Source organism: Saccostrea cucullata, unplaced genomic scaffold (assembly GCF_032062105.1).
Source record: "Saccostrea cucullata isolate Sc308-1 unplaced genomic scaffold, CSIRO_AGI_Scuc_v1 ctg1530, whole genome shotgun sequence".
NCBI lineage: Eukaryota > Metazoa > Mollusca > Bivalvia > Ostreida > Ostreidae > Saccostrea > Saccostrea cuccullata.
In genome coordinates, this window is record NW_026929346.1 from 198,206 (window position 1) to 215,972 (window position 17,767).

The 17,767-nt window shown below is 33.4% G+C and overlaps 1 pseudogene; it reads left to right on the forward strand.

Annotated features, from left to right (window-relative positions):
- The first annotated feature begins 4,408 nt into the window (after positions 1 to 4,408).
- LOC134280558 (glucose dehydrogenase [FAD, quinone]-like) lies at positions 4,409 to 14,605 on the forward strand (annotated as a pseudogene).
- The last annotated feature ends 3,162 nt before the right edge of the window (positions 14,606 to 17,767 follow it).

Below are 17,767 nucleotides of genomic sequence, written 5' to 3' on the forward strand. Positions count from 1 at the left end.
GTTTGCTCTGCTTTTGATTTGAATGGTTTAATGGACCTTTGTGCTTGAATATTGTTTATTATCTCTTTACATATAATTATCATCAAAAATTAAAATTATATATACAGATTGTGAGTAGAAGAATTTCGCACCTCTCAGAACAGAGGAAAGATTGATTTGAACATATTTTATTATGTGAAAAATACATTAACGGATGTGGAGGTAGGCTTAGCCTATCTCCACAACAGAGGAAAGATTAGATTGGGAATCAACCAACACACAAGTAGGCGTTAACCGTCGCTCTGTTTTCTGGGTGAATGAGGATTACGAGATATGCCGAAAGGGCAGGTCAACAAACGTGAGATATCATATCGCTTTTTTCAGGGCGTATAAACTTCCTGTGTAAGTAGTTTCTAATTACCTTTCTTTCTTGATCAACATCAAGGTTAGTATTTATAAGGAAACTTAATTTAAAATACTTTCAGAGTCCATGTAAGCATAACTCCTTTTTAAGCATAATCATTTTGTTTTTGTATGTGAAGGGTTAATTATTTAACGACATAGTATGAATGATAATAATAAAGGGTGTTTAATCTTCAGATAGCAGGTGGATCCAAAATTTCCTGTAAAGCAGAGGAGGTAATGTTTGAAAAAAGACAAATGACAATTTTTCTTCAGGAAAAAGAAATCTATAATTAAACAGTGAATAATGTGAAATCGCTATGTTTAATTTCGTTGTTTTGAAAGCCTTAGAGAGATCGACAAAGTTATGATCACCACGAAATTTAGAATTTCCCATGCATTGCTATTAAAAATTGTCTTACCATAAAAATCATAAACCCACAAACCGTTTTCCCTCACAAACCAAAAATTTGTTGCGACGCCCCCCGAATATCTTATTTTATAGTTTCTTCTTTAGAATTCTAACTTGCTTTCGTATTTTAGCATATTATTTTAATGTTTTTTTTATACTGGCACACAAAAGAAACGCAACACCCTACTTAAGGGGGGGGGGGGGGATAATTATGGTAAGTGAAGAATTTTGATTCATAAAAATTATGAATATTTTCAATAGATAAACATCGGTAATTTAATTGTTGAACGATTTACATATCATAACCGGAAGTCAAGTTTGAGTCTGCTTAACAGAAATCAAAAATTGCATGTTTAACAAAATATTTGGCAATTTGAAGGGGTGTGTTTTAACAGTCATATTTAATTAGCAAAGTAAACAGATAAACACTTAACATTTCAATAAAATCTCTGATGTTCTGAAAAGTGAGTTCAGCCTTACTGTATTCGCTTTTGAAAATTATAAGATAGATAAATCAAACGTTTGTAGATTACTGTTTGTTGCGTTTCTTTTGCGTGTCAGTATATAAGTGAGAGGAAAGTCAGTTTGTTATTGGTAGGAAATGATTCAAACATAGTATACAGTTGTAGCCTTTTGGTGAGGTCAATATGCTTTCTCTTAGGCCTATCTATATAGAGATTGTACTGAATTAAATGGCTGTAGTTGTTTTATAATTTTTCATCAGTTAATAAAAAATGTATTAAAATCAATGTTTCTAATACTCATTACCTTCTCATATAAGGAATTGTTATATCATATGGATTATGTCATCACAGTATTGAATAGCAGTGCAGAAATCATTCTTAGAAACATCCATTTTATAAAGAATATTGTGACATCGACATTACTGTTGCTTCGCAGAAGAACGTTTCCATTTTTTTAAACAGCATCCAGTCGATAAGCCTTTTGAAACTTGATCACGTGATCTAGCTGGACCCAATGAAAAAGCAAGTAACAATAGAGAATAATAATCAACACTTTTATAATACTCTTACCTATTTTGTTGAAACGGGGATGACAGCGAAATCAGTGATCAGGGACAAAAGTTTTAAAAGGAAGTATATGAAGATGACAAACAGTAATGAAATTCAAAGGTACATTCAAACAATACAAATCAGCAAAAACAGATCTTTTACGACCGGGCATACATGCATTTTCTCTTCTTCTTCTAGTTTAATTTAATTAAAAAGAAATCTTTATAATCTCATTTATTGATCAAAGAGTGAGTGTACATCCCCTGCGGCCGGGTACACATACCATTTTCTTTTGTTCTCTCATTAATTTTGAAATAAAGATGTAAGAATTACATCAGTGAAGAATGATGAATTTAAGACAACTGTAAGATATTTACAAATTGAACGTAGGAAAAAATTCAATAGTTTTCCTTTCAAAAAGTTATAATGAAAAGCAAGAAACATGGTTATATAACATGTATATAAGTTGTAAAATATTTTAAGCTATATTTTTTAGCTTATGTGCTAATATTTTTTTAGCTCACCTGAGCCGAAGGCTCAAGTGAGCTTTTCTGATCAAAATTTGTCCGTTGTCTGCCGTCGTTGTAGTCGTTGTTGTCGTCGTTGTCGTAAACTTTTCACATTTTCATCTTCTCCTCAAGAACCACTGGGCCAATTTCAACCAAACTTAGCACAAAGTATCCTTTGGTGAAGGGAATTCAAGTTTGTTCAAATGAAGGGCCACGCTTTTTTCCAAGGGGAGATAATCATGATTTAGAGAAAAATTATTGGCATATTTAAAAAATCTTCTCCTCAAGAACCACTGGGCCAGGAAAGATGAAACTCATGTGGAATCATCCTCAGGTAGTGTAGATTCAAGTTTGTTCAAGTCATGACCCCCGGGGGTAGGGCGGGGCCAAAATGGCCAATCAAAGTTTTACATAGGAATATATAGGAAAAATCTTTAAAAATCTTCTTCTCAAGAACCACTGGACCAGGAAAGATGAAACTCATGTGGAATCATCCTCAGGTAGTGTAGATTCAAGTTTGTTCAAGTCATGACCCCCAGGGGTAGGGCTGGGCCAAAATGGCCAATCAAAGTTTTACATAGGAATATATAGGAAAAATCTTTCAAAATCTTCTTCTCAAGAACCATAGGGAGAGGAAAGATGAAACTCATGTTGAATCATCCTCAGGTAGTGTACATTCAAGTTTTGTTCAATCATGACCCCCGGGGGTATGGTGGGGCCACAATGGGCAATCATTTTTTTTACATAAGAATATATAGGAAAAATCTTTCAAAATCATATCCCCAAGAACCATTGGAACAGGAAAGATGAAACTCATGTGGAATCATCCTCAATTAGTGTACATTCAAGTTTGTTCAAATCATGACCCCCGGGGGTAGGGCGGGGCCAAAATGGCCAATCAAAGTTTTACATAGGAATATATAGGAAAAAATCTTTCAAAATCTTCTTCTCAAGAACCATTGAAACAGGAAAGATGAAACTCATGTGAAATTATCCTCAGGTAGTGTAGATTCAAGTTTGTTCAAGTCATGACCCCCGGGGGTAGGGCGGGGCCAAAATGGCCGATCAAAGTTTTAAATAGGGATATATAAGAAAAATCTTTATAAATCTTCTTCTCAAGAACCACTGGGCCAGGAAAGATGAAACTCATGTGGAATCATCCTCAGGTAGTTTAGATTCAAGTTTGTTCAAGTCATGACCCCGGGGTAAGGGTGTGGCCAAAATGGCCGACCAAAGTTTTACATAGAAATATATAGGGAAACCTTTTTAAATCTTCTTTTCAAGTACTTCAAAGCCAGTATTAGTAATATTTGTATGGAATCATCCTCAGGTAATGTAGATTCTAGTTTGTTTAAATTATGATCCCCTTGGGGGTTAAAATTCAACCCCCCCAACTTAAATTAGCTTTCAGTTCAGATCTGATATGTGTTTTTTCCTAGCTGATGTGCTCAGGTGAGCGCTGTGGCCCCTGGGCCTCTTGTTTTTATATTAAATCATTGGCAAACAAATTACGATATTTATTTTTTTTGTTTTGTTTTGTTTTACTTAATGATCATTGTATAAATATTTACCATTAGGTAATCACTTTATACTTACTAGTAATTGTGGTAGACAACCAGGGTTCCTGAGAAAAAAGTTGCCATTCTGGCGTCGTCAGGCGTATTCCTAACATAAAATAACATAAAATTGTATAATTTGTCATAAAATTGTATAATTTGTGTATTATGCAGATATGAATTTTAAATTAGATGTATTAGGTGTATAATGGTGGAAAATGAAAAAAATTACAGGCCAGTGATGATTATTGTTCACTGTAGAAATTTTGTCCACGATTTTACCTACCAACCCACGTATTCACCTTTTTATCTCTCTCTAATCACATGTTTAGTTAGTATCCCCCTCCCCCCTTCCACTCCGATCCCCGTTTTACATCAAACGTCATTTTCAAAAATGCTTAGATATATTACCAAACGTGGAAATAAGAAACAAAAGGACGTGACGCTGGAATTTCTTTAATCTGTGACTTCAGGATTTGCTCTGTACTACACCATCAGTGGTTTTAATCCATTTTTGTAGTTTTAGATAGACATGACATTTTCATCATTTATATTTGGGGCGGTGGTTGCTGTCCTCTTGTACAATCATTGGTATGAGAAGAAAGACTTAGGGGAAGAAAGTATCCTGAGCAGTATACACAACTACCTTACAGGTAAGAGTTGTTTTCTTTGACCGTTCAACAGAGAATATGTACTCCTCCATAGCGTATGATCCCAACTCTGATGATTTGGAGGTTCATATGTTTGCTCTGCTCATGTTTTGCATTATAAATGAACTTTAATTTTGACCTTGAATGCCGTTCGTTATCTCCATGTCGCTGTTCCTTATCTCCATGTATTTCATTTTATGACGTTTTTCTAATTACATTGTATAATAATACACTTTACAAACCAATAACAACCTAATTTAAAAGTAAGCAGGGAATTTCTGTTTCTAGATCTATGCATACTTTAAACATTTATTTAAAGGGAAAGTAATGAATGTGGTGGACTACATTATATGGTTATTTTCATGGTTTGCGTTCTTCTATTTGGGCATTCTGGTATACCTCGGCATTTGCGCTTGTGTCGTTGAATTGAGGTGGAATCTTTTGTGGGTTTTATTTTTACATTTTCTGTACAACCATATACAACAAGAAATGGAAAAATATTATTTGAAGGATCAGGAGGGAGAAAATAGAGAGATAAACAGCCATTACAGCTACATTATAGGTATAAATCATTTCTTATAAATTATCTCTTTTCCATAAGGAAGGTAAATGCCGCCCTATTATTATTTGGTTTGTTTTTTCTATTTTTATTTTTTTTTTATCTTTATTTATTATCAAATTGTTCGTTTTGTAAAAAAAAATTGGAATGCTTACTACTTTTTGGTATCTTATCCCACCTCTAATGTTTTGGAGTCCTGTGTTTCCTCTGCTCAAAAGTTTTATTGTGTGAATTATTAAACTTGAATACCCTTCGTTATCACCATATTTTTTTATCATATTTTTTTCCTCCGTGTTGTTTTTCTATTAATTTTAATTCATAAAAAATATATACTCATTTCTATTGGTGAACACCATTTTATTAGTGGGAGCCGGCTCTGCTGGATGTGTTCTTGCTAACAGACTTTCGGAAGATCTAGGATCCTCTGTGCTTATTGTAGAGGCAGGAGGTTCCGAGGATGAACATGAAATGATGAAGGTCCCATCCATGTCAAGAGTCTTACAAGCGACAAAACATGACTGGAATTACAGGACAGTTCCTCAAAAGTTTAGATGCCATAATAAGGAAGATAGGGTATCAAAATGATAAAGCGGGGATATTTGTTTTTAATGCTTTGAATAAAACAAGGCTGGTTTTATCTTCCTTGCAGAACAGATACTGAGTTTATCTCAATCTACAATTTTATGGAATTCATTGAAAACTATGTACAAAATTGCGTAAATAATGTACGCTAACTTATTTTGGAATATGCTATTAACTTGGAATATTATAAATATTATATACTATCTACCACTAATTAATACGATAATGAACTGAACTCCTTCTGAAAAAATATTTGAAGAGTTGAAAAAATTGTATCTGTCGAACATTTGCACTTTTAAGTAAAACACAATCTACCAAAACCATCCAATTTTTGTTTCTTTGAAATCTACTTTTAGAAATGCACGTGGCCAAGAGGGCGTGTCCTCGGTGGTACAAGTTCAATAAACTTTATGCAGTATATTAGAGGTAGCCGACATGACTTTGATAACTGGGCCAGACAGGGTGCTGATGGATGGAGTTACAAAGATGTACTTCCGTATTTTATCAAGTCTGAAGATATGCAAATACCAAGTCTGCGATATTCACGTATAATAATTCCCTATTGTTTTCTTTATTTCTAAGAAATTTTCTCGATTTAAACATGTTAAAGGCAGATTCCTAAGGTAATCATTAACTTTGATGTTGATTTGCATAAATTCTTCGCATTAAGAACACTATTTATTTGTGAATCTATCTATACAGAGTATCATGGAATTGGTGGTCCTCTAACTATAGATGAAGAAACAGCCTCAAGTCTCAGCGACAATGTGTATAGAAAAGGAATGGAGGAAACGGGATACAGAGTGGTAGACTGTAATGGAAGGACGCAAATAGGTTACATACCTCGCTCTCGTTCTCTCTCTTTCTCTCTCTCTCTCTCTCTCTCTCTTTTAAGAAATACAGAAAATGTCTTTTTGTATTGTAAAGCTATATATTAGAATTTGTTATTGATAATTAAAAACAAAATATTTACTCATTTAGCTAGTTTGGAGTTAGCATGTTTTTCTTCAAAATCAGTTGCCTTTAACTCGGGATGGCAGAATTGACTGTTTAATATAGTTATACATGATGTTTAAATTGTTTTAATTCTATTACTCTATTATTGTTGTAAATAATTTAATATAAATTGATTTTAAATTGATTTGACTTAGGACACTACCTAATAATGTCCTCTCTAAAAGTTAACTAAGTTGTAAATAAGGAATCCTTTTGAAGTGTTATGTGATATGCTCTACGTAGAACAATTTCTAAAACGAGGAAAAGAAACAAGTCGATAAAAAAGGAATATCAAGTCTCTTTTAAAGTCATCATTTCGTAGGTTCTATGGTCGATACAATGACCTTGTCAGCAAATACAATTTATCATTGAGTTAAATATTGACTGACGTTTCTCATACTTATCGTATTCCATAATTCATACACTGCATTGGCGACGAATTTTCCTATTACTTCTCAAGCATGACTAAAAGCACAAGGCAAATGTGATTAGTCTACAGGGGATCCTCACTCCTCCATGGCACCTGATCCAACCTCTGATGTTTAGGAGGTCGTTGTTTGCTTTGCTCCTATTTTGTATTGTTTAATGGACTTAAGATCTTGAATAACGTTCCATATCTTGATATCGTCCATTGTTTGGCATTGAACAAGGGAGAATAACTCCACAGGTGTTTTATCATCGTTTTTATATGATATAAAAATTCGTCTCTTTCTGATCAACCCAAGGCTATTGTCCTGGACAAGAGACGGTAAGAAACGGAGAAAGATGGAGCACAGCCAAGGCTTTCCTAAGACCTGCAATGAACCGTCCAAATCTTCACGTGGTAACAAACGCATATGTTACAAAGGTATCTTAAAATTCAAGTGTCATTTTATTAACACTTACAAAGCTTGTTTAAAACCATTGTGTCGGAATAAACAGAGATTATTTGAAATTTTGTTAATGGCTTTATATATACATTTATAATATTTATCTCTATTCCTGCCTTGTTTTGAAATTATTAACTTAATTGTGTATCTTTCAAAAACAAGCTTGTCTCTACATTTTTTTCAAATTGCCTCAGACTATTTTCTATATATCTATCTTGCGATCATTGAGCATGGTATTGTAAACTTGTATACTCGGGCGAATACTCAGTACGTACTGAAAAAAATTATTAAAAGAACGAAACGTCAACTGTTCTGTCTATTTTAATTAGCCGGCAAATATTTTAAAAACGTTATCTTCAGCAAGAAGAGCATAATACACTGTAAGTAACTACAAACTCAAAATTGCTGAGTTTAAAGATTTGATACGTACACATGATTAACAGAATTTGTTATCAAAAATCTGCTTAATTTGTGATATTCAGATATTAATAGAAAATAGGACGGCAGTGGGAATATCCATGGTAAAAAAACTATGAAAAATACAATATTAAAGCAGAGAAAGAAGTCATCATTTCTGCTGGATCTATAAACTCACCCAAAATTCTGATGTTATCTGGGATCGGACCTGTGGAACATCTAGATTCATCGGGGGTAAGAAAATTATGAACAGATATTCTGATTTCTTTGTCCACTTTTCATGTGTACCATATTTTAATCCAAATCATAAGAAGAGAAACATTAAAATCTATATAAAGATTAATCTTTGTATGAAAACAATTATCAGAGAATCGGCCTTCATGTGTTCTCGATAGCGATCACTCGAAGGTGAAAAAGACTCTTTATTTTGATGTACATGTAAGAATCAAATATAGTGTAATAGGAACTGGCATTAAGGGTTTCGGTAAGATACATTTGATTTTTCTTCTCTTTGGAAGATCTGAGTATATACCTTAGAGGCAAATTGGTATATGTTTTGCTCTCTGTCTCTCTCATATTGGTATTTTTTTCAAAAATTTCTTTTATAACATGTAATAAGATATTAATCAGATACATGCTATTGAAGCATACCTACTTTTGATACTTCATAAGTATAAATTGTATAAGGTTCTGCATATAGTGTAACACCTACATGAAGGAGTCAATCCTTACGTCGCGGGTTCGAATCCCACTGCGGGACGTGCAGACCGGTCCTTCGGATGAGACCATATAAACCGAAGCCCCGTGTCGCAGTAGGTGCTGGCATGAAAAAGTTCCCTCGCTGCTCAATGGACATGATTGCCGAGCATAGGTCAGAATTTGTAGCCCTCCATCGGCAAATGAAGGCCTCTCCATATGAGTGAAAAATTCTCGAGAGGGACGTTAAACAATATACAATCAATCAATCAATCAATATCAGCTACATGTACCTGATATCATTATGTTTATACACCTTTAACAGATCCCAGTGGTTGCCGATCTGCCTGTCGGAAAAAACTTAGAAGATCACATTAATGTACATCTATCCTTCAGAGACAACACAAGTTCAGCGTACATGTACAACCAGTCACCATTTCATTCCTTTGAATACGGTTTGTCAAAATCAGGTAATTTCATTTAAAAAAAAAAACATACATGTATTTAAATTGTTTTAAAATGTTGTGATGATTTATAGCACTGGGATCTGCATTTGCAAGTTCCAGAGATTTGTCTTTGTGTGAGAGTAACTGTAAACTAAATTTAATATCCCCCTGTAAAAAGATATGCTAAACAATGTTGAATTAGTTCAAGCAATTTCGACAATTAAATTATATTGTATGAACTTAAAACAAAAATATAAGTTCGTATGTTATTATATGAAATCAAGTGTGGATTGAAAGAAAGTTGACGAGACAAAAATCATTCGAAACGCAAATAGCTGTCCATATGTTTCATTCAACAATCAATTTTTTATTTACAATATTAACTTACACACATATTGAAATGCCATGTCCGTATTCCAAATGTCCCCATGCGCTTTGAGGCTTTCTCATGTTTCAAATATTAGCCGTTTTGTAGCCTAATGGATATCATCATTTTTTCAAGATGGCCTAAAAGGTCATTGACTGCAGTGTATAGAAGAGTGGTCCTATTTATTTGCCTTTCATGTTCACCAAATAGATGCAAATAAATCCGAATTAAGTCTTGTTAATTGACAATCGTTGAGCCCTTATGGACTCTAACATAGCTCCACATATTAAAAATGCTTACGATAAATTCGTCCACGATGAAGTCAGGTGTTACATGTATGCTCTTCAAGTGGTTTTCACTGACAGTCTTTTAGGTACAAAATGGCTGCATATTTCATCAACGTAACTTGTAATTTTCAATTTCCATCAATTTCATTAAAATAAGTTCTTCTTTTAAAGGGTGTAGCGATCACATTCCCTTGCATCAAAATCGTTTGATTGTTTATTGTTTAACGTTCCATTTGATAATTTTTCACTTATTCTGCAGAGACGTCACCATGCTGTAAACGTATTACATTTAGCGGTGTATTCTATCATGGCGGAAAGCAGAATCCGCTGATTCAAGTGTATCGCCTAATGTCTTGTTATTAACTTTTATATCTAGAAAAGTCAAACAGCGCTATATAACATTTACACTTACTTGTTAAGAATTTAATTTGCGCCAAATTTCGTACACACCAAATCTAAGTATTCAGGTGAAAGGCTTCTAATTTTAGCTATTACTTAGAAGTCGGGGCCTTGAGCAGGGAGGGATTTTCATTCTACCAGAACCTGCCGTGACATGGGACCTCGGGTGTGTAAGTTATCTTCCGAAGGACCTGCAACATTCATACCAGAATGCCGAACGCATTGTGAAGTAACAACTGTCACCCTGTTGACTTAGGTCAGTAACGGCCAAGATTCGAACATGCAACCGTCTTATCACGGAACGAGCGTTCCTCCGACTGAGCAATATGTACCGTGACAGGTCAGAAGCCTTAGAGAAGCTCTTTAAAGGACGACACTACACACGTATTTTATCATCATTGAGGCAAATATTATAGCTATATATGGCGTATCAGAGGTAAAAAATAAAAATACGAGATTAAGCGGAGATTTACTCGATATTTATTATTTACATTCAAATTAAAATTTTCATCTATCTTGAACTTAAATATCCCATCGTTTCTATTACTTAAATTGACTTTAAACTATGTCTGATATTTATTTCCGAGTCGGAAATAATTCGGTTATTGTTTTAAATTCTGCGATAACTTTGAAATGCAATTGATTTAAATTGTGTATTTTACAGGAAAGTCTTCTCTTTATATAAAGTAACAAAACAAATAGAAAGATCTTTTTTTAATTTTAGATAGTCAGAACTTATAAAAAAATACGCCATATATCGCTTTAAAACTGTCTCCATTAGAGGAACAACCGCGGATCCTCTGATTTCAAATCAAGTGTCGTCTGTATATCGAGAAATAGACATCGATAACCATCCTTGGTGCCGAATTTCTTTAATAAACGTTACCGGAATATGAAAGGTTTCTAATTGTTTGGTCTGAGATAGGTACTCCGGTACCATTGTTCTGTTAAATTTTGAAATATCCTGATGATGAACAGCGTGTTCTTAAATCAAATATACGAGTAAAATCGTCTCATTGATGATTTTACTATAGATGCCCCGAGCTATGTCCGTAACAAATGACAGATTTGTGAACTCTGTATTTCACTATAAACTTAGTATGCTTATAAACATTATGTTCTAAGCTATTTAAAGGTTTATATGGTGATGATCCTGCTTTCTGCATACTTGGAGATCATCAGATTTACCACATGAGACAATACGAAGATCGCTTACCCGTGATGACATTGAAGCTCTGTAACAATACGTGCATGGTTGATTTCGATTCGTTTACTACGCAAGGGGTTGTTGAAAAGTGACTTAACATGATATACTCTGTTCAGAAACAAGCTTAATTGAGTAACCTTTTAATATAATATAATGTAATAATATTTTTTTATTGGTCAGGTCACGGTAGCTCAGTCAGTAGGGCGGTCGCTACGTGATCGGGAGGTCGAGGGTTCGAATCTCGGCTGCGATTGACCAAAATTGGTAGCAACTCTGCCTTTGTCATGTGCGTTGCATTTAAAGTGAAAGTTGTGGGTCTTTAAGATCAGACCTTAAAACAGAGTCCTGTGTCACGGCTGGCGTTGGCACGATTAAGATCCCTAACTGCTAAAAGGCCCCGATTTCCAAGTCAATATCAACATTTAAAGCCCTTCATCGGTACATGGTGACGTCTCTATATGAGTGAAAAATTTCTTCAATGGGACGTACAACGACAAACAATCATTCTTTTCAATGGCTTTTATGATGATTAAAGTTAGGTACATTTTAACCTCATTTTGCTCCTTCTTTACATTGGATCAGTTCTGTTGTGTTTTATAAATATTTCATAGGTCCTTTAAGCAAAACACACCAAGAAGGAAATGCATTTATCAATGATGATGACAACTTGATTCCATACTTACAACTTTTATTTAACAGTGTTTCAGGAATTTCTCCTTTTAACGATCAGCTAACTGAAATGTTCGAGGTTTGTTTTTATAATTCTGTTATCTTTTCCATGGAAAAATTTCTGAAAAAATGAGATAGACTCCAAAAGGATTCTTTTCACCTAAAATATTACTGGCTGATTGGCTTTTTGAATTTTTTTTTTCTTACTTTATTTATTAAATCTATTTATCCATTTATTTATTTTGATTTTAAAGTTACGATTTCTTTGAATTAGGCATGTATATGTATTAAAATCGTCGACTTTGACCGACAAAAGAATTTGTGTTAGGTACTGCACTTTTATTTGGATACACCATTCAGAATCCCGTTAACTTTAATGCATGTTGAAAAATATTCCATAAATGATATATGATTAAAGTTGATGCAATTTTATCCCTTTTAAGTATCTAGATCAAGAAGCTACAAGTACAGTGTATTTATATATGGATAGCAGTCCTCATAAAAATGTTCTCAAATCTTATACATGTACTTTAATTTACAGCAGAGTGGCAGCAACAATCCACATGGCTCATTTCTGGTACAATGTATACTCCTTCATCCTAAAAGTAGAGGGAGGATTCAACTTCAGAGTAATGATCCGTTTGATCCGCCCCGTATAGACCCTAATTATTTAGATCATCCATATGACATAAAAATGCTATTAAAAGGTAAATTGTAAGACTTTATTGTAATTAATACAAAATACAAGTAACCAAAAAAGCTTCTGTTTTCAATTATTTTTTGTATTTTGCTTATATGATTAATGATATGAAAAGTTTATGAATATGAGTTGTTCTACAAACTTGCTTGAATTGTCTACATGTCACCTGTTTAATTATACGAAGAGATGTGATCATTGCAAATAATTTGTATATGGGTACATGCATACCTGCTCATGTGAAAATGTCATTTCTCACTGTAACTCACGCACATATACTTTTTAAAGCATATTCACACATACTCAGGTACCTCTGAAAGTCTTTGCAGTACTTAAAAACATAAGCAATATCGAATGCTAAACTGTTCAACAATTAAATGTTGTTTTGTGGAGAAATTTTTCTTGGAGGTTTTAAAGGAAACAATACAACCAGTTACTATTTTCATTTTTTATTTTAAAATCAGCGTTTTTCCTCAAAGAACATTTCAAGGCTTTGATTGTGTTTGTATCTAAATTTCGCACTCAATCAAATAATGTAGGGTATTTCCAATGCCTTAGAAGAACATTGGTTCCCACAACAAAAGAAGGTTCAACAACTCTTTATATTTTATTGTAGGAATAAGGCATTTATTAAGGTTAGCCAATACAACAGCATTTAGATCCGTTGGAGCATCGCCATTAGACCCATATGACGAAAACTATTTCATTTACTGTAGACATTTTCCATACCAATCAGACGATTACTGGAGATGTAGGGTAGCACTCAACTTTTTAAATATGCATCACTCAACCTCCACGTGTAGAATGGGAGCAGCTAACGATAAAACAGCTGTTGTGGATCCACAACTAAGGTAGATGAATTTTAAAGAATACAGTTTTTCGATGACTTAGAAGTAAAGATTTAGGATCAATGTATTCTCATATACATGTGAGTTGATTAATATAGTTTGCTCGAAAACAATTTTATTCTGTTGATTTAAAAAATCTCTTATTTATACTGGAACTTTTGCCTAATAAACCGACGCAACTTTCGGTAAATGTCTAAATATATACTTCGTTAAGTCCAACGTGTAATGCGAGGTTATTACACATTTTGCATTGTTCACGCCAGGGCATCATGGTTAGAATTGTCGAAATGTGCCCAGATTTGTAAAAAAAAATTATTTTTTATTCAAATTTCAATAAAATGATATTTGAAGTGAAAATATTTCTATAGATTAATAAGGATGGTTTAAAATTAAAGAGACAAAATTTTGAACCTTACAGAAGGTTGACACTTTCTTTACCTTCTAGAAATTATTATTTGCTCTATTTTCAATGAAATAATGCCAAAAATACATACCAATCCAGGCATCCATTTTGTTTTTTGTTTTAATCATCGGTCTTTTAAACAAATAAATCCTGTCTTGAAACATAAACTATATTTAGGTAGGGGTTGAAAACGTGACAGGCTTCTCTGTAAGATTTTGAAATCTGTTATGGTTTGGTACACATGCCCAGATAACGCTTAGATTTGAAAAAGTCACCATACATTCGCTGTCCATGTATTCCACTCAAATCAAGATCAAAATTCTTAGTTTTTTAACAACATTTAATACTTACAGAGTAAAGGGAGTAAGCAACCTGAGGGTAGTTGACGCTTCCGTCATGCGCCATGTTACTTCCGGAAATACAAACGCTCCAACGATCATGATTGCAGAGAAAGCCGCAGACATGATTCGAGGAATTGATAGTGTGAAACCAATACGGAAAAGACTGCAGAATTATAGAATATTATTAAGAGAGATGAAAAAAGGATAATCTTCGAAATATTTAAAATTCTAGATGTGATTGGATTTATCGACATTGGTCCACCAATATGAAATAGTTGCTTTTGTGAATGACGCTATCTGGGTTTGGGGATATATTTTGATCTATAAGTGTCAAGATTAAAAGCGTTTTAGCACAGAAAAAACACAGTCAAAAATAATTAGGCTGGACTGCCTTATCGCAAACTGTTACTTATTAGAATCCTTTCGCAACACAAAAAAATATCTGCAAGCATTTAGAAAAAGAGTAGGAAAAACCCAAATAGAACAGACTGACAGACAATTAGAAAGACAAGGCAGACCGTCAGAGAGACAGACTGAAATTTACATGCTCCTCCGGTTTCACCAACATAGAATAAATTCAATCAGTAAGATAACTTATCATTCTGTAAATAGCTTCAGTGTCTCTCATTTTAAAGTTGTTCTGCAAATAGTTTGATATTCATCAAAATTTGGAGCTTCAACCTAATTAAATAACAATTGAAAATGAGCATTGCTTCACTTTTCAATATTAGATAATTACCATCAAGGTATCATAATCATTATTCATTTTTAAATTAGGAATAAAAATCTTGAAAATTCACTTGTGTACGTCTTTTACTTTTTCAACATTTTATGTTGTCTGCTCTCTTTATAAGTGTCATCATATTACATTTTTACCGCTTTATTTAAATGCTGTATATGTTTGAAAAAGAATGTTCATTATTCATTTTATCCTTAAGGTCAGGAGTCACGTTCGTAGAAAATATATAATTTTTCCCATGACTTGGCCATTGAAGTCGAGGTATTTAAACAAGTTTCCTTACAAAAAAATAGAGTACCTTATCAGGCATTTGGACAAGACACCAGTGGGTGAAAATCCTACATAATCCTTATGGGTAATGTCCTGAATGTTTCATATCGTAAATTTTGGTGTCTTTATATTCATATAACATATTGAAAACAATATAGCAATCAGAAAAGATTGACAATTATGAATTATTTTTAAATAATACCAAGAAATACAAAAATATATTTGTTTGATGAACGTGTCGTCTGACCTTAATGTATCGTCCACTCTTTGTCGAAAATGCTTTTAAAAATGCTTAAAACTCTCTCGGGGAGAAATCGTCCATGCAACACAACAAATTATATAACGATTATAATGTTTACGTTTAAATGTGCGGCGGATCTTCTAAATTAGAAAATAAAACAATACGGACATAATTAAAGCTAAATTTTTTGAGTAATGATTGCAAACAAAATGTGAAACGAATCACTATGGACGTTTAAAGAAATGTTTGCACTTTATTCTTATATTTATTTAATTCTGTGTACTCTTCCGCCATGCACCATTCCTCCTCTGGAAAAGAAATGCTGCAATGATCATTATTGCAGAGAAAGCAACAGCCAATTCGGGTGATATTGGTCGGTAGGGATGTTCAATCCTCCATGGCACCTGATCCCCTATCAACATAAAATGCGTCAAAAATCCCACTGAATTTTTTTTACCTGAAAAAACATTTGATTAATTCTGTGCTGCAAAGATTTGGTGATTCAAGGGAAAAGGAAGTGATAAAAAAGGTTGAAATGACCTGAAAGTTTTAGTGTTCCATTGCTATTGAATTGATATTCTTCGTTATTTCTCTCAAAAACAAAATGTTTGAGAAAATTAATTCCTGGATAGTCAATTCGGTACAAAAGTACTAAGAATGTTCCATATACAAAATGTTCGACATGACATGGGTCCAAATTTTAAAATAGCGACCGCCGATCTTTTTTTTTTTTTTTTTTGCTTGCAAAGTTAAAATTATCAGCACCTTCCAAAATGAAACATTTGGGATAACGAACAGTATTTAAGATCAAATTCCATGAAACATTATAAAATAGGAGCATAGCAAACACGGACCTCCAACACATCGGAGGTGGGATCAGGTGCCATGTAGGAGTAAGCATCCCCTGCCGACCGGTCACATCCGCCGTGTGCCCCTTGTCATGATCGTGCAATAAAGGAAAAATCCGTCGTCATATCAGTGTATAAATAATGGACTAACAATAATTTTGAAAAAAGTTTGTATGAAAAAAGATATTTGGCCACAAATTTTTTAATGATAATCGAGTTCCTAGGAACTAAGATTAAAGCTTCAAATACGTGATAATTTTTAGAAACAGGACATATTTGATTTTTAAACTTAGTTCAGGTCTTTAAAACTATGTTTACAAAGAATAAATAATTCAATTTCAATTAATTTTCCTGTTGTGTGATAAAATCTGTATAAAGAACGCAAAATTGTCCTTCTTTTACAATCTCAAAAGGTAGGACAGACGTACACATTGATAACAACGGAAATATTGAAATTTAATAAGGAAACAAATCGTTTACGATCAGCCAAATATAATCTTTTTGAAGGGTGTACATTGTTTAAATATTACATCGATAACACATCGAGAATTTTTTCCCCCAAAAAATTATTGTTTTGTTGAACTTCTTACACTCTTTATCAAAATCGTATTCGTCTATGAGTTAATGTTAAGAAGCAAACGATACAATGTAATATATGTCAAGATTGGGATTATACACTCTACATTCATTTCCAATCATTGATGCTGTCACACTATGTTTGAAAGGAAAATGGATATGAACCGGGGACGTGAAGATATACTTAAAAATGTGAATACAAGTACCAATCAAGACTTTAATGCAAGTAAAATAAAATGAAGCAACATTTTAGTCTAACTTTACCTTTGTATAACACTGAATAATAAAATGTACAGACACAAATTAAAGGTACAATCATGTAATTATTTTCAAAATATCAAGGTTAGATATAAAAATTGTGAGTAGGGGACACTCTGACTTCTGAAAACAGAAGAATCAGATAGTATGAATGAGTTATTATAAGTAACAATTCAACACACAAGGAGGCGCTAACCGTCGACCCGCTTTCCGGGTGAATGAACATTACGTGATATACCGAAATGCCAGGTTAACATTCGTGAGATACCAGATCCCTTTTTTCACGGCATATAATCTCCTTCCTGCATGGATTCTATGTACGTAGATTCAATGTAGCCTTCTTTCTATATCATTGGTAAGTAAGTAATTATTATGAAACGTAGTTTAGAAGTTTTTGTGGACAATATACGTAGTCAATGTAAACATACTTTACACGCATTCTCAATTTATAGTACCAATTCGATCTTGGGAAAAGTCAAAAAATTTAGTGAACTGAAATTATAACTTTTATACGTCATTTGAAACATGAAA